Below are 18,658 nucleotides of genomic sequence, written 5' to 3'. Positions count from 1 at the left end.
GCCGGCGGATTTCGCCGGCAGCGCGCAAAGGAAGGAGGAAGCGGTGTCTACAGGTGCCCCGGGCTGGTGCTGTTCCCTCCGTACAGGGGCACCAGCCCGGGGTACAAGGTAGGCGCTCTAAGTCACTTGGGGGTGCCTAACATTTTGGCACCCCCAAGTGACTTAGCCTTTCCTTCTCCTTTAACCTAATTTATTATTATTAAGCTGCCCTCTCAGTGTAAATTTAAAGAAATATTTACACACCTTTACATATGTTCGTATAGTAGGAGATGTTGCTCTACAAGCATTGTCTAATTTACTACTCAATTTGCCTCAGGAAAACACTGCATTCCATTTCAAAGGATGTCTGCTGAATTGAGAAAATGGGCCAGAGGGGCATCATGATTATTATACTTCTCTATGCATGGTTTCAAAGCATCCCAGTGCATTTCTAAGTATTAAATATTTTTTTACAGCAGCAACATAATATTCAACACCTACAGGACGATTAATCTCCAGGCATATGCATCACTTCTGTTACCCAAAAACAGGTTTGAAAATCTTCTCAGTTGCGGACCATATCAGTGCACAAATGCTATCCTTATCTGACTATGCTTTATAGGTGTGCAGTATGATCTGATCAGTGGCTCGCAGCCAGGGGGCAACAATCAGATCAGCCAGATTTGGCTCCCCACATAAGTGGCTATATTAGGTAATGTTACTTGTTTAATGTGGTCGGCAGTGGACCTTTATGGCCAGTGTACCTGATCTGTAATCGCCCTTTATCTGCCAGCTGTATGCTATGGATCTGTTAATAAAGGTCAACAGATTTTGTCCTTAAGGGCAGTGACACACGGGGAGATTAGTCACGGGTGACTAATCTCCCTGCAATGCCATCCCACCGGCTAGAATGTAAATCGCCGGTGGGATGGCATACGCAGCGCCGCAATTTGCCGAAGTCGCCCGAAATTTCCTCTCAAGGCAACTTCGGCAAATTGCGGCGCAGCATATGCCATCCCACCGACGATTTACATTCTAGCGTTGGGATGGCATTGCGGGGAGATTAGTCGCCCACGACAACAAATAAAAATAAATATTTATTTTGTATTTAAAACTCTTAATGTGTTTGTATATTATATATGTTTGTGTATATAATATGCATGTGTATATAATATGCATGTGTGTTTTCCTTAAAGTTACAACTTTGCCTTGCTATCTATTCAGTTTTCAGAATACTGTATGAGCTTGTTTATTAGACTATAGCTAGGATTCCCATTTCTGTATCCTTGAACATGCTCACTGCAGTCCTCAAGAGTGTGATACTGAATCATGTAGTTAAATCTCTTCCAGGATGAGATAATAAGTTCCAGAATAACAAGCTCTGCCTGAGAAAGCCACATCATGTTGGTGATTGTGTTGTCTTTTTTTTTAATTGCTGTAGATTATGGCGTTTTGGTTTTAAATGCTGAATATGCTATACAGGTATGGGATCCTTATCCAGAAACCCGTTATCAAGCTCTGAATTAAGTAAAGGCCATCTCCAATTGACTCCATTATAAGCAAATAATTCTAATTTTTAAAAATGATTTCCTTTTTCCCTGTAATAATAAAAGTACCTTGTACTTGACCTGTGGTTTTCTGGATAGGGGATCTTTCCATCTACATAACTTATGTCTACTAAAAAATAATTTGATTTTATTTTAGTTAGGATCAAGTACAAAGTACTGTGTTATTATTACAGTGAAAAAAGGAATCCTTTAAATTTTTTTTAATTATTTGATTAAAATGGAGTCTCTAAGAGATGGCCCAGAGGTTTCTGGCTAATGGATCCCATAGCTGTACTAATTTTTACCTGTGCAGTAAACCAAACAACAAATCTGCTGTTAGCTTTGGTCACTTCACATCTAAAATATTTCAGCTCAGAAATATGAAGGGTTATCACCATTGTTCAGATTTGCCCAATTCAAGTTCAACCTTTTATCCGAGTAAATGTTACTTGTAGTTTATACTAGAAGGTGAAAACACCCATCTAAAGATGTCTGATTGGCGTTTAAAGGGGAATATTCCTTCATGACTTAAAAAGGGAAATTGGGCAACTTTCTCTATCAATATTGTGGGAAGAGAATTAGTATCAGTAGTATTTTCTCGCTTGCTCCCAGCGACAAATCTCCCTTATCACGGGCGATTAATCTCCCCGAACTACCATCCCACCGGTGAAAACGTAAGTCGCCGGTGGGATGGCACACGCTGTGCAGGCGATTTCGGCAAATCGCCGAAAATGCCTCACGAGGCAACTTCGGCGATTTGCCAAAATCGCCTGCGCAGCATGTGCCATCCCACCGGCAACTTACATTTTCGCCGGGCGACTAATCTCCCCGTGTGCCAGAGCCCTAAAGCATACCACCTTTCTTGAAACTGTAATGTATCAGCAAGTTCAGGGAGTGAGTGCTACTGTGTAGAACGACAGAACAATTTGTGAAAGTGGTAATGTGAGTTCATGTGTTTGTTTTTCCTAGGGATTGGAATATTATAGGTCTGCTTCTCAAGGCCTTCTATTATATGAAAGTCTTATCTAAATGTTTAGCTAAAGTAAAAAGTCATTTTCAGAATCATAGTTTGCACATGTGATGTTGTGTGGGAACACGTATTACATTGGTTACCTAGTGTGTCTCAGTGTAGCAGTTGTAACATTAAAACTGTTTTCAAACCATGTGTAAAAGGCTTTACATCTTACCTGAGAAGTTCTGTGATGATTTTCATACATTCTTACACCTATGTAACGTTTATATAATTAAACTCTGGAGGGCACATATGATAACCATGGCTGAAAAAGGAGTGAAAGAAGGTATATAAAATCAATTAAGGTGTGCTACATGGTGGACAAACTGGCTTATTGTAGCCCCAGGTGCATGCTGAACCCTCTGCCCCGGTAAAACAGTATCAAAGATGAAAAAACAGCAGCACTCAAGGCCTTGTGCACTTGAGTAAAAGTCACTTTTTTTCAACATAATAGGGAGAGGGCGCGCACTATGAATGGTGAATATATTTTTGTCCTATACTTTTTTTTAATTGTTCAATTTTAGCATCATATTCATCTACTCCTACTATGGTACATATTACCATTTTTTGAAATTGTTCTTTAGCTTAGGTTTCATTTTATAGTTTTTGTATACCTTCAAGTGTGTAATTAAATGTAGTTAGCAAATCCAGTTTCAGGTAGCTGCCCTAATAATAATAGTTACATAATCAGTAGTCCATACTGTTTAAAGATAAACATCCTTATATCACAGCATGCAGAAAAAGCACAGCTTCCCTCTGATACACACTCATACTCCGGAATGACATTTTGTACAGTGACACAAAGCGGTTATTGGCTATGCCAGCCATCTCGCCCACGCATACAGCTAACTCATTTTGATATGTACAGCTGAATTTCTGTGCAGGAAGCAATCGTGCCAACCTCCTTCACACCCACTTCTGCTAAAATTCTTTGTTGTGTGAACCTCAATAAACAAATACGTCACTAGCCATATTTAAGTTTTGCTTTATATGTTTATATTCTGAGGAACACTATGTTGAAAACATAATTGAGAAATAAATGTTATTAAAATAGTCTGACCAAGAACAATTGCAGTAGTCAGTAGCAAAATGCCAAATACACTATATACTGCCCATTTTATAATCAATAAGCTGGGACACTGCTCCTTATGTGTACGAGTCCCACCATGGCTGTCCCACCCTTTGATGGGGGAAACCATTTTGCTATGATTGGTGCCCTTTAAAGGTGAACTAAACCTTAAAAATGAGTATGGCTAGGCATGCCATATTTTATATAATGAACTTATTAAAGGACAAGGAAAGGTTAATATAAATTAAAAGTAAGTCTAAAGGCATTCTTTTTAAGTACTTACTGCATATCTAAATTCCCAGAACCCTGCTAGCTTCTCTGAGATATGGTGCTGGCAGCCTACAGCAGTGTGAAGACTACAGTGACATCACTAAAATCTCTCTCCCCTTCCTGTAGGCTGCCAGCGGCAGCCTTCAGTATCAATGCGCATGTGTGTAACTTGATCCTGTCTCCTGTTCTGAGCAACACATGCCCACCAGCCAATCAGAAGCGGATCTGCCAGAGTGGAGGGGAGGGGGGGGGGAATGAAACACATGTGCAGTATGAAGCAAGGAGGGAAAGGAAGGGAGAATACCTTTTTAAAGATGGCTGCCTGTTCAAGAAAACAGAAAATGTGAAGTAAGTGTGACTGTGTAAATATTTGATTAGGTGAGCCAAAAGTATGGCGTTTTTACTAAACAATAGAAGGGTTATTGGGCAGTATGCTTTTTAAATTTTGACTTGCATTCTCCTTTAAACCAGCCTAAAGGTTGAACATCTTTATAGCAATAATCATCCAGTCCTTTAAAGTTGTCATAAGGGGTGACCATACTGGGCATAATGGACACTTCGGTTAGAAGTGTCTGCAACACTCACATGCTCAGTGCAGTGCGCTCTGAGCAGCTGTTGAGAAGCTAAGCTTAGGTGCAGTTGCAAATTATCAAGCAAAGAAAAGGATGTTTGTCTGCCATATAAGCTGATCCTAACAGGCTGATGCTAATTGCACTGGTTTCAGAGCTGCCATGCAGTAATCATCTGTGTTTATTACTAATCAGCCTTATATTGTGACATTTATATCCTATATATGCAATATATTGTGCATTGGTCCCTAAGTTCAGTAACTAACAGCAGCACAAAGCATGTGCAATGAATCAGCAGAAAAGAAGATGGGATCTACTGGGGGCATCTTTGGAGGAACATGTCTTCATTGCTAAAGGGCTGTGGTTGGCTTATGCTCGTACAGAAGCACAATACATAATTTACAACATTTGCAGCCTACGTCTTTAGTTAGGCTTTGGTTCGTCTTTTAGGGCTCTGGCACACGGGGAGATTAGTCGCCCGCGGCAAAACTCCCTGTTTGCGGGCAACTAATCTCCCCGAGTTGCCTTCCCCTGCCATCCCACCGGCGAACATGTAACTCGCTGGTGGGATGGCAGACGCGGCGGGGCAATTTCGGGAAATCGCTGAAAAAGCCTCGCGAGTCTTTTTCGTCGATTTGCGTGAAATTGCGCCGCCGTGTCTGCCATCCCGCCGGCGACTTACATGTTCGCCGGTGGGATGGCAGGGGAAGGCAACTCGGGGAGATTAGTCGCCCGCGAACAGGGAGTTTTGCCGCGGGCGACTAATCTCCCCGTGTGCCAGAGCCCTAAAGAAGAAGAAAAGTTACAGTCACTTAGATAAGCCAAATGTTAGGCGCACCCCAGTGACTGTAATCATTTATCTGATACCCCGAGCTGGTGCTCCTGTTAGCAGAAAACTGCACCGGCCCTTTTATCTGTGACTGAGCGATCTTCGTTCTTCCGAATTCTGGGGTTAGCATGTGCAGTAGGGCTTTTCACTCTAAGATGAATCCGCAAGGTGCGCAAAGACAGAAGACGGGAGAGGGTCGCTCGTGTATGATGAAGACTGGTGCAACACAGAAATACATTTTTTTTTTAATCACTTATGGATTTAACTGAATCCTTTTAGCAAGCAGACAAATGTTTAAATAAATGCATGCTTGTTTGCTTGCTTGCATGTAAGCCTTTTCATGCTTGTCTTATGTTACTTTCATTTTGACATTTTATTGAGAACAAACCTTATACTTTACCGTGTAACAAGCTTGGAATAGCAGAACTCTACTTTTAGTCTGACACACAGGCATGTTGGAGACTTGGTGCATAAAATATGAAATGGTCAGCTTCTCTCTTTTACCTGAGAGGAATAACCTAGGTTCTGTCTGTGATTCATGGTTTCAGCAGAATCTGGAGATTGTTTACAATGGTTGCAACATTTGCTCTTGGTTAAAGGAAATGATATTGGTAATCTGTCGCATGTCTTTTCTGTTTACTGTGTCTCTGGCACTGCATGAACTAGTAAACCAAAACTTTTGTTCTGGAAAAGGTAATACTTTTTATGTATGTACTAATGTAATATGACAGCACCTCCAAGGATCAGGACCCACAAATGGATCCCCTTCCTGATTAGCTTGGAGCTGCTGTGGTCCCCTTTTACAGTAAAATCTCTTTCTATAATATAAACTAGTCATTATAATACACAATAAATTGTATACCAATCTTTGGTTCACAATGCTTCCTTATCTGGTCCAAAGACAAGATACATAGTTAAAAAAAAAAACCAGTAGTGTAAGAAGACTTATTTTATGTAATGGAAGTTGAAGCAATCGTATTGTCTCCCAACAAAGCTGAATAAATATGTTTCGGACTGTAGAACTGCCTATCTTTACTGCATATTTTTACATGCTTTGTGGCCAGGTATAGACATGGGGGAAACAGGAAGTGGCTTTGACACAAATTTTGCCCTTTTATGGAGTGGATTATCTTCTCACATGGTGATGGAGCAGCACCACAGGAAGACCTGTCTCTCGTATTTCTCTGTAGTGTGTTCTCTGTAGGCTGCATGTACTGCTGAAACTTCCCATTAAACTGGCTCTCAAATTTAAAAGCAAGGACCAAATATAAAAATGATATTTTGCTGCATATTTAGGGCCCTGCATAATAACCACTAAAAAAACACTGTTAATGACACAGTGAAAAACTGTTTATTAGGCATAATTTATGTGGTAATGCCAGTGTAGTATCCACCTTCACCACCACTTTCCAATCACACTCAACACAATAAAAATTGTGCCTAGACTTTTATTTATAGCTCAATAAAAGTACTCCGGCTAGAGCTATATATGTACCATCTGAGCTGCTTCCTCTCCCTTTATATTGCCTGATAACCAATCTGATGCATGTGTACAAAAGGCTGCATCGGCAGCACACATACACAGTTAATCTAAAGACGCACAAAAACAAATTGTGGAAGTCAATAGTTTCACCGTTTAGCTGCCACCAGTATGCATGGTGTTTCTCCAATGCTGCCATTGAAGAATCTGTACTAATGCGTTCACTAACTTTGGAGTAGTGATTTGTACCAACATTGATGTGTTGGCATTTACAAACATTGTATTTGGTGTTTGGTGCATTTGTGCTGCAGAATGGTGTAGCTATAGGAAATATGATGCTGACTGCCTTTTCCTTTACAAGGGCTCTATATGGCTTTGTTTAACGTAAGGTATAGTATAACCTACTATATAGGCTACTTCAGTTCAATAGAACTTCTTCGGGTTTACCCACCGACATGGACCCTGCTTGAGCATACACAGGTGGTGCTAGCTGGGAATCCGCTTAAAATGTGCATGCTTAAGCAGGGTCCATGTCGGTGGGTAAACCCGAAGAAGTTCTATTGAACTGAAGATGGCGCCCAGGTACGCTGCTGTGCTGCTTTTTTAGCTTTGGTTTTTCTGAAGTAACACTTTTTATAGTTATATAGGCTATGCAAGAAGTTATGTTAAGCACACCCCTTTTCACTCATATTGAAAAAAATTGTTAGTGATTCACAAGTTGGGAATTTCCCAACTAGTCTGCTCCTTAACCTGCACTTTTTCAACCTTGGCTGAACATGGACTAATGTTGAGAAGGGACTTAATTAACTGCCCCACCCTTTGTAGTGACATCAGAGGGTTGGTGGTTTTCCAACTGCAGCACACAGCTAAAAGCTACTGTTTGCTGTGCAGGTATGGGACCTGTTATCCAGAATGCTTTGGACTTGGGGTTTTCTGGATAAGGGGTCTTTCCATAATTTGGATCTCCATACCTTTAAGTACAATTAAAATAATTTAAACATTGATTATATCCAAAAGGATTGTTTTGCCTTCATTAAGGATTTGTTATATTATCAGTTAGGAACGAGTACAAGGTACTGTTTTATTATAACAAAGAAAAAGGAAATTTTTTAACATTTTCATTATTTGATTAAAATTGAGTCTATGGGAGTTTTTTGGATAACTAATCCCATGCCTGTACTGACCCAGGCCCAGTTGTAACCCTCAGTGCTTTCAGCACTCACAGAAAAGCTCCTCTATCAAAAGATGTCTTATTTTGTGTACACATGTACTTCAGGATTAGACTTACTCTCCCAGAAAAATCTTTAACTCCCAGGCCGGAGTCTGCCCAGCTTTTTTCTGTCTTCCTTCTCCTGCTTCCTCCTCACATAAAATGCATAAGAATTCACTCACCCTCCCATCAGAATGTGTGATCTATGCTACCAGCAGGAAGCTTCAGAGACCAAGCTAAAATGGCAGCTGCTATCTTAAACAAATGGAGGGAGATTCTAGGGCTTTTTACTCAGGTATGGTAAAGCTTTCTGCAGAATAAATAGTGTTCTAGCTTGCACTAATGTGGCTAATCTTTTGGCAGTAAAATGCCAAAATGTCTTTTTTTCTTCTTTAAATTGGCATTTGTAGCACCGCCCATTTATGTTTTCCACAAGATTACAGAAAAATTAAGAGTTTTCTCTAGATTTGGAGTGCCCAACTAAAGGTGGCCATACACCGTAAGATCCACTTATTTTTTTTTTTTTTTAACAATTCTTTTTATTGAACATTTCAGGGCATTACATACGGTTGTATTACATGCATTACAAAGTAGTAATATTATACATGCCTTGTTTAATATTGAAAATAAAGGATAGTATACAATAGAGAGTAAAATAAAAAAATAAAAAATAAAATTTAAACCAAATTTAAACCTTGATGGTGTTTTTATTCCTTACTGTTTCTCTTTGATGTCTATACCTGGAGGGAGGTACCATTTGGTGTATGTTTGTTTCTTTCTGTTTGGTTATATCATGTAGGGGTTTAATCTGCCGCTGGATCTGTATCTAGCCAGGGTTCCCATACTTTATAAAATTTGTCTGGGCAACCTCTTCTCATATAGGTGAGTTTATAGAGTGGAATGGCCTTTTCTATTAGCTGTTTCCAGGAGTGGATAGGTGGGGTTCCACTGGACTTCCAGTGGGTTGCTATAACTTTTTTTGCGTACATACATAATATTGACAATAACGTTCTTTGTGCCCTTTTCGGTGTTATTTCTTCTACTAGGTTAAGTAGTGTAGCTTTGGGGTCCATTGGAAGTGTTATGTCTGTTTTTTCTTTTATACACTGTATTACCTTTCCCCAGAAACATTTGATTTTAGGACATTCCCATGTCATATGGATAAAGCTTGCTTGGGGCATGTTGGCATCTAGGGCAGTTCTGGGATAGTGTAGGGTTCATGTTGTGTAACCTCTGTGGGGTAAGATAGGTTCTGTGTAGGTAGTTTAGTTGAGTCATTTTGTCTTTACTACTAATGACCCCTTCGAAGGCAGAGTCTAAGGTGTCTTCCCATTGCTCTGTTGTAAACTGGGGAATATCATTTTGCCATTTCGTATACAGCCTATTTAGAGATGTGCTACCAACTTCCATTAAATGTGCATAGAAACTCGATAACGGCTTCTTAAGGATTTCCGCATAAGATCCACTTATTTGGCAAGGTTGCCAATTGAGCGGATCTTCTGATATACGCACCTACGGGTGGGTAATAAAATGAAAATGGTGGGCATAGGCGCTGTTGGCAGGTTTAATTTTTTCATCGAATCAGGGACTGCATTGAACCGGTCTAAAGGACTGATATTGGCAGCTGAATTAATTATGGCCATGCACCAGCTTAATTAATTATGGCCATGCACTATCCAATAACTGCTCCTGTACTGGCCTCCCTTAACAAGGTAGCACCTGGACAGGGCCCTTCCAATAGCCTTTCCAGTTAACATCTAGTTAAAAGTTGCCAGTTATCTGTTCGGAAGGTTAGAAACCATAATGAACAAGGACTGCATAAATGCATTAGTGTGGCTCTGTCCAAACACTCCTGTGTGTGGCCAGAAGGAATTAGCCTGATTTGGCCCAGCACCTAGGTTGCCAACTTGAGCAAATATCTTCCTGCAAATACCCAGTTTAAGATTGTGCTTGAGGGAAGCTCATAAGTTGCTGGATGCCCAGGATATTCTTAGCAGATTCATTTGTCCTTGATCAAACAGGGAAACCATCAGTCTATGTCTGGGAGCAAACATAACTTTTCTCTTAAAGGAGAAGGAAAGGCAAAGTCACTTGGGGGTGCCAAAATGTTAGGCACCCCCAAGTGACTTAAATCGCTTACCTTTTACCCTGGGCTGGTGCCCCTGTTAGGAGAGAACAGCACCAGCCCAGGGTAGCTGCAGCGCTTCCTCCTTCTGGCTTCGCTCATGCGTGCATGCGCAGTAGAGTGAATAAGCCGAACTTAAACTATAAAGTTAGCTTTTCACTCTACTGCGCATGCGATTGTCCGGGGAATTTGTGGCAGAATGAAGCAGGAAGGAGGAAGCGCTCACTACATGTACCCCGGGCTGGTGCTGTTTTCTCCTAACAGGGGCACCAGCCTGGGGTACAAGGTAAGCGATTAAAGTCACTTGGGGGTGCCTAACATTTTGGCACCCCCAAGTGACTTAGCTTTTCCTTGTCCTTTAATATATATCTGTTCATGTTTGTGCAGATATTAAAGGAGAAGAAAAGGTTATATACCAAAATGTTAGGCACCCCCCAGTGATTGTAATTGTTTACCTTTTATCCCAGGCTGGTGCTCTTTTTAGGAGAAAACCGCACCAGCCCGGGGTACCTGCAAGCAAGTGTTTTCTGTCTTTGCGCCCCTGCGCAGTAGAGTGAAAATCTGAACTTTAGCAGAATCTGGCTTCTTCACTCTACTGTGCATGTGCCGGCCCCGGGTTTCAGAAGAAAGAAGGAAACACACACTTGCAGGTACCCCAGGCTGGTGCGTTTTATTTCCTTACAGAAGCAACAGTCTGGGTAAAAGATTGCAATTGTTAGTGCAATAATTTGTAAGATAATTGTCACTTGGAAAGAAGCACTGTCACCAGAGCTACTAATTGCCTTAGGGAGATTTTGATCAGTTTTTCTACTGTATGCCATAGCCTTTGGGGTGAGCAAAAATACTGTTCCCACAGCCATTTCTGTAGGCTTCAGTTTAGAGTGCAAACTAGTCAGCTTAAAGGAGAAGAAAAGGCTAGTAAAGAGTTAATCTCAAAATGCAGGCATACCTTCAGTTGTCTCAATAGTGCCCTTAAGTCTCCCCATATTTCAATAGTTCAGAAGATCAAAAGCCAAACAGGATGAAAAAACGCTGAGCTGGGTAGAGAAGATTCCCAAAATGCAACGCTCCTACACAGACTTGGCGACTTGGGACTGTAGGCAGCGCATGCGCTCAAGCAGGAGCGCTCCCCCTAGCGTCTGGTTGCCATGGTGACGCAGTATCGGTCCCAGCAAGCAGGAGCAGTGAGCTGTGTCCTGTCAGGGGGTAGCGGCGAATGGAGAGGGGGGGGGTTAGGGTAGGGGACTGTGTGAGCAGTTGGTGTATGAACAGCTGGTGCGCTCCTGATATATGGTCAGTTGTGGGCAGTTGGTGCGCTCCTGTGCGCAGCAGTTGTTAAGTGAGCAAGACGGGGGGGGGGTTCGGGGATCGGAGCGGGATCGGAAGGGGGGGGGGTTAGGGTAGGAAACTGTGTGGGCAGTTGGTGTATGAGCCCTCTCCTGATATGTGATCTGTTGTGGGCAGATGGTGCGCTCCTGTGCGCAGCAGTTGAGTGAGCAAGACGCAGGGGGGGGGGAGCAGAGAGCGGGGATTGGAGGGGGTGGGGCTGAGAGTTGGTGTGTGAGCCGGAGTGAGCATGCGCAGTAGAGACAGTGAGGGAAAGGGAATGGCCCTTGTTAAAGATGGCGGCGCCGTTCACTGAAACAAGTATGTAGTTTGTAGTTAGTGTATCTCTGTAAAACTTTCATTAAGTAAGCCAGAAATATAGCGTTTTTACACAGCAATAGTAGTACTATTTAATAGTGTGCTTAATAGATTTTGATTTTCCTTGTCCTTTAATACTAAACATTGAATTGCCACATACAAGTAATAAGACCAATAATTGCAACAGTGCTCACAAAAATTAATGTATATAGTTTGGGGACTTGGATTTACAGAACTGATATGGCTCAGTAAGTATTTATGGTGCTATTATTCAAGCATTGTGTAAAGCCAGTTGATGATAGTACAGGTATAGGACCCATTATCCAGAATGCTCTGGACCAAGGGTAATTTTGATCTTAAGTCTACTAAAAAATCAATTAAAACATTGACTAAACCCAATATTATTAGCATTTATCTGTAAGGCGCCAACCTATTCCTCAGCGCTGTACAATAAGTGGGTTTCATACATTGGACATTCAAAGTAACATATAAAGCAATTAATAACCGATACAAGAGGTGAAGAGAGCCCTGCCCAATAGAGCTTACAATCTACAAGGTAGGATTGTTTTGCATCCAATAAGGAATAATTATATCTCAGTTGGGATCAAATATAATGTTTTATTTTATTACTACAGAGAAAAAGGAAATCCATTTTAAAAATCAGAATTATTTGATTAAAATGGAGTCTATGGGAGACAGGCCTTCCTTAATTCGGATCTTCCTGGATAAAGTGTTTCTGTATATTGGATCCCATACCTGGATAACCGCAGTGTTTAGTAAACGCATTTTACAGCATGATAGCAGTCAGGGTTTCAAGGCATAAAGGCCAGATTAATTCCCTTAGCTGGAGCTGGAACAGCGTACTGCAGTTTCTCTATGCTCAGTTTATGCCAGTCATGTATTTTTTTTTTCTGTCTGCCCTGCAGCTATTCTGATTCTTCTTATGACCTCATTTTACTGGGAGTGTGGCCTCACTAATGCCACTGATGACTTTAGTAATCTGTTACACCCTTGTGTTGACCTTCTTAAACTTGGTAGTACTGATTGCTTTAATATGTACTGGTAACATTTTGGAAGAAATGCCTTAAAAGTCCGATTGTGCGTCTTTATAATTCTTGTTCTGAGACAGAAGTTCCCAAATTGCGGGGGGGGGGATGTTTGCCTGAAGGGGCATAATTCTTAACACTGCCCTACCCTGCCTGTGTGTGCCATATTCTCCCTGCCCTACCCTGCCTGTGTGTTCCGTACTCTGCCTGACCTACCCTGCCTGTGTGTGCCATATTCTCCCTGCCCTACCCTGCCTGTGTGTTCCGTACTCTGCCTGACCTACCCTGCCTGTGTGTGCCGTACTCTGCCTGACCTCCCCTCCTGTGTGTGCTGTACTCTGCCAGCCCTACCCTGCCTGTGTGTGCCATACTCTGCCTGCCCTACCCTGCCTGTGTGTGCCATACTCTGCCTGCCATATGCTGCCTGCGGGAGGTGAACCTGGCAGGGGTTTGTTCTGGATTTTTGTTAGCATTTGGAAATAGTCCCTGAAGTGTGTAATTATGTGCTGGAGGTTGCTGTGCTCTCCACAGGAGAGGTATGTGGATTGAAGGGTATGTCTAAATATTACATAATGAACTTTATTTTACATGAAGTGTGATATCCCTGCAGAGAGCACCGACCATTTGGTTTTTTGCTGCACTGCCATTAATCTGGGTATGGTCTTAAAAGCTGTTGTGATACTATGGGTGTGGTTTGAAGTGAGTGCTGGGAGTGGTCAAAACTGGCTTCCACAATGTAGGCCAAAATTCTGTCCCTCTGTACCACAGAAGTTGGACAGCACTGTCCCAGATAATCCTTGAAGCCCAACATGTGGGTTAGTTATGATTAGATTTTGAGTTAACAGTTATTTAAATTCCTCGATATTTTATATATATATATATATATATATTATATACACATATTATATACACAAAAATGGTGGAGAGCAAGCACTCACGTCTATTTAGAGAGAAAGAATGCCTGGGTGCAGTATCAAAATAATTGCAACATAGTAGAAACAAATGCCGCACTCACAGGACTTAATGAAAAATAAAGAATATTTTTATTGTGAAAAAACGTCAATCTAACGTTTCGGCCGTATCCACAGCCTTTATCAAAATGAACACAACAGTTTCAAACCCATTCTTAAACCCAAGTTGGCGCCAAAAAGTAGCTAATGACATCACAATATGCTAATCCAATCACCACCCACCAACACTGTTTACCCAAACAATCAAAAAGTTTGTAAAATTGAAATACTATTAAATACCACATAATACAGAAACCAATATGAACCACCCAGTGGTAAGTGTATATAAAAAAAAAGACCGAAAGCCTCAGAGAAAAGTGCTGAAGAGAGCACTATCGCTGAACTGCACCTCACACAAACTGTATATAGTATGTTAAGGAGAAAGAATCCAGATCGGTACTCCGGCCACACTCCACTAAATTAAATTGTGCATTGACTTATTTTGCCCATTATAGATGAAGTATGATTTACCGGGCTCCATAGGGCTTCACAAGTGTAGAAGCGGGTTGTCATGGTAACCAGATCGCTAAGTCCGGGCTCCTCAAGTTTGTAGCGACCATAGATAGACTGTGCGCCTCACAATCTTACCACCTTCGTACCGGCGGCTCTGCATAGTGATCGTGGTCCTGTGCAGGGAAAGCCACAACTGTGCGGGAGCGGTCTCAGTCCGGGGGCCCAGTGACGTCATCATTCAGCACGGTGACTCACGGATCCCTCTAATGTGACCCAGTTTCTCCCAGGGTTGGCTGGCGTCTCAGACAAGCATAAAGAATTGTATCAAAATTAAAGAAGAACTGTGAATGAGCTATATCCAATACCACAAAAAACACACTGTTGCACTTTTCTTCTTGTCACCCTCCACACATTCTACAAAGTATACCTTATTCACAAATGGTACGAATGGTCAGAAATAACTCTGATTCACTGAATGTTGCAACATCAACTTGATGCATTGGAAACACGGTTTATTCAAAGGGGATACAGACCACAGCTGTTGGAATCCTCGAGACAAAAGGTCACACCTCTAACCCAAGCCCTGGCACTGACAGTCAGCGACAAATCCCCACAGGGGACTACTGAGGAGAGACTCACTTTCACCCCGGATAAAAGACCCCTCATTGAAGCAATTTTCTATCATTGGTCTGTTTTGGAGAAGGACCGTACCCTCCCGCCGATCTTTCGACAACCTCCACGCATAGCTTACAGGAGGGGACGTAGTTTGAGGGACATATTGGTAAAGACTGATCCCTGACATTGTTACCACTCGTCCACTCCTAACACTTGGTTACCCTTTACTAGATTGGGGTGCTATAAGTGCCCCAATTGCACCACCTGCAACGCATTGATCTCGGGACCCTCATTTAACCACCCCCACACAGGTCGTGTGATACAGATCCAACACAGATTGACATGCACCTCGAAATATATAATCTATTTCATTAAGTGTCCTTGTGGCCTGTTATACATTGGAAAGACTGTTACGACATTCAGAGACCGGATGGCCAACCACAGGTCTGCGATTCGAGCAGCTTTAACTTCTGGCGAAGCCAATACACCAGTGGCATTACATTTTCTTAACCACAGACACTCTTTAGCGAGTTTACGATGCATGGCAATTGACCATATACCACCCCTGGCCCGAGGGGGTAATCGCAATAAACTTCTCCTGCAAAGGGAACTTAAATGGATGCACCGACTGAATACAATAAGTCCGAACGGTTTAAATGAATTGGTATCTTATTCTGCCTTCTATTTAAAATAAAACATTGGTGAATGATCACCACAGTGACTTAAGCATATAACTGATATCCTAACCTCTTGTGATGCATACACAATTGATGTGCTACACCCTTTTTTGTGGTATTGGATATAGCTCATTCACAGTTCTTCTTTAATTTTGATACAATTCTTTGTTTCTATGTGTACAATAGTATTAACTTAAATTTGTTACACGTTGTTTGTTATCCTACAGTACAATGATGGTTACATGCATATAGTGGTATGCAACGCTTGATACTGTTTCGATATGATCTGCTACTTTCCTATTCCTTTTACACATCTACTTCTCCATTTGCTTGCGCTGTTTCCTTTTTCCCTTTCACGCTAAACAAAGGATTGCTGTAGGCACCACTCCACACAACAGTAGTATGTTTTTGTTTTCATTTTTATTTGTATTTTTATTTATATATTTTTTAGTTTTTTTGTTTTTTTTTATTTCTTATTGCCCTAGCCCTCCTCCCCATGATTATTACAAGTACCTCCATGAATGTGACCCCTAACAATAGCCATTTAGGCTTGTCTGAGACGCCAGCCAACCGTGGAAGAAACTGGGTCACATTAGAGGGATCCATGAGTCACCGTGCTGAATGATGACGTCACTGGGCCCCCGGACTGAGACCGCTCCCGCACAGTTGTGGCTTTCCCTGCACAGGACCACGATCACTATGCAGAGCCGCCGGTACTAAGGTGGTAAGATTGTGAGGCGCACAGACTATCTATGGTCACTACAAACTTGAGGAGCCCGGACTTAGCGATCTGGTTACCATGACAACCCGCTTCTACATTTGTGAAGCCCTACGGAGCCGGGTAAATCATACTTCATCTATAATGGGCAAAATAAGTCAATGCACAATTTAATTTAGTGGAGTGTGGCCGGAGTACCGATCTTGATTCTTTCTCCTTAACATACTATATACAGTTTGTGTGAGGTGCAGTTCAGCTATAGTGCTCTCTTCAGCACTTTTCTCTGAGGCTGTCGGTCTTTTCTTTTTCTTCTTTTTTACTTTATTTTATGTGCACTTACCACTGGGTGGTTCACATTGGTTTCTGTATTATGTGGTATTTAATAGTATTTCAATTTTACAAACTTTTTGATTGTTTGGGTAAACAGTGTTGGTGGGTGGTGATTGGATTAGCATATTGTGATGTCATTAGCTACTTTTTGGCGCCAACTTGGGTTTAAGAATGGGTTTGAAACTGTTGTGTTCACTTTGATAAAGGCTGTGGATACGGCCGAAACGTTAGATTGACGTTTTTTCACAATAAAAATATTCTTTATTTTTCATTAAGTCCTGTGAGTGCGGCATTTGTTTCTACTATGTGTGTATGTGTATATATATATATATATATATATATATATATATATATATATATATATATATATATCCCCCTGAAAATGTGTGAAATAGAAAACTATGATGAGAAAACAGTGAGAAATTCAGGTAAAATTTGCTCGTTCATAGCATCTAATTTACACTTTTTATCATACAGCCATATGCATTTTTATATTGTCTTTCCATGGTTTTATGTCAGTGTAGGAAAGTACTTAATAGTTTTTCAGGGCTGAGGCACACAGGCAGATTTGCACAAGGTTATTACTGCTGACAAGCAGCCTTGCATGCCCATTGCCTATGGACTGTATTCCTCAAGTCAGTGAAGAATGATTAATTTGGTGCAAGCAATATATGGCACCAGTCACTCATTAATAATCGTCTGCTTTTTCTGATAAAAGGAACAACACCCTCTTACAGACTGCAGATGACTGTGACATGCATGAGTTGTGTACATCTTTCACCATGGAGAGATGTACCAGATGATGAACAGTATGCTCTTTTGTTTTTATTTTTTTCCACTCTCAATGTAGTCAAGCCATATAAATGATACATTGCATGGCCAAAAGTATCTGGACAACTGCCATCATCTCATTCTCCAACCAAGGGTATTACATAGGTGGTTCTTCTTTAAATTAACTTTTAATATGATCTAGAATGTTCTATTCCAAGCAACTTTGCAATTTTTTTTTTTTTTATTTTTTTTTATCTTTCCAGATTTATAATGGAGGTCACTGACTCAGTGTATGTTCTGTGAGCTTACAATTTTATTATTTATTGTTACTTTTTGTTACTATTCTTTTTCTGAAATTCTATTCAGGCCCTCTCCTATTTATATTCCCATCTATCATTTAAAGTAGACAAAGGTTAAAACTAAATAATCAGAAAGGTCTGTGTAAATAAAGACATAAACACTTACCGAAGAGCTCTATCAAAAGAGTCCTTTCAAATGAAATGCAGGATTTTTTTCTTCTTTTGTGTACACATGTTCTACGGTATCGGCATGAGTCTGAGCAGCTTGCTCGTCTCTCCCCCTCCCATCTCTGCTGTAATCTGAGCTTTCAGCAGCCAGATCTGTTGCACAAAAGTTACTGAGACCAAGCTAAAATGGCAGCAATCTTAAACAAACACAAGGAGCTTCTAAAGCTGTTAACTCAGGTATAGTAAAGCTTTCTACAGAATACAAATAGAATTCTAGTTTGCACTATTGTGGCTAATCTATTAGGAAGGAACTGCATCAGTAGCTTTCCTTCTCCTTTAAACCACTGCCTGGTTGCTAAGTTAAACAAGACTCTAGCAACCAGCTGCTAAAGTTCCAAATTAGAGAGCTGCTAAACAAGCGCTAAATAACGGAAAATAAAAACCAATTGCAAATTGTTTACAATATCATACTAGAACTTTATTTAAAGTTGAATCACCTTCAAAGATAAATTATACCCCTGTTCAATATAAACCCATTCAGTTCGGCTTATGTAAAAAAAAAAAGTGCATAAATGCTACCTAAACTTGGAGACTATTGCATAATTTGTCACGGCTTCTTTTTCCTGTAAAAGCCATGTTTAATAAGAGTTCTTTGTGCATGACTAAAGCTGAGCCCATTTTGGCCACAGAAACGAGCCTTGGAAGATAATTTTTGTCTCTATCCTCCTTGACTGATAACTTTTTTTTTTTTTTTTTCTTTTAGATTCTTTGAGCATGCTTGTTTCCTGGAAACGTAGTTTCTGTTTTAACTGATGAGCAGCAGCCTAGTTTGATCTC

At 41.0% G+C, this 18,658-nt stretch overlaps 1 protein-coding gene across 9 annotated transcripts in view; it reads left to right on the top strand.

Moving 5' to 3' along the window:
- The window catches only part of sbf1 (SET binding factor 1), a 77,701-nt gene that overhangs the window by 13,194 nt on the left and 45,849 nt on the right, over positions 1-18,658 (top strand).

This window comes from Xenopus tropicalis, chromosome 3, assembly GCF_000004195.4.
Source record: "Xenopus tropicalis strain Nigerian chromosome 3, UCB_Xtro_10.0, whole genome shotgun sequence".
NCBI classification, from domain to species: Eukaryota; Metazoa; Chordata; class Amphibia; order Anura; family Pipidae; genus Xenopus; species Xenopus tropicalis.
This window is presented reverse-complemented; position numbering and strand designations above follow the sequence as displayed.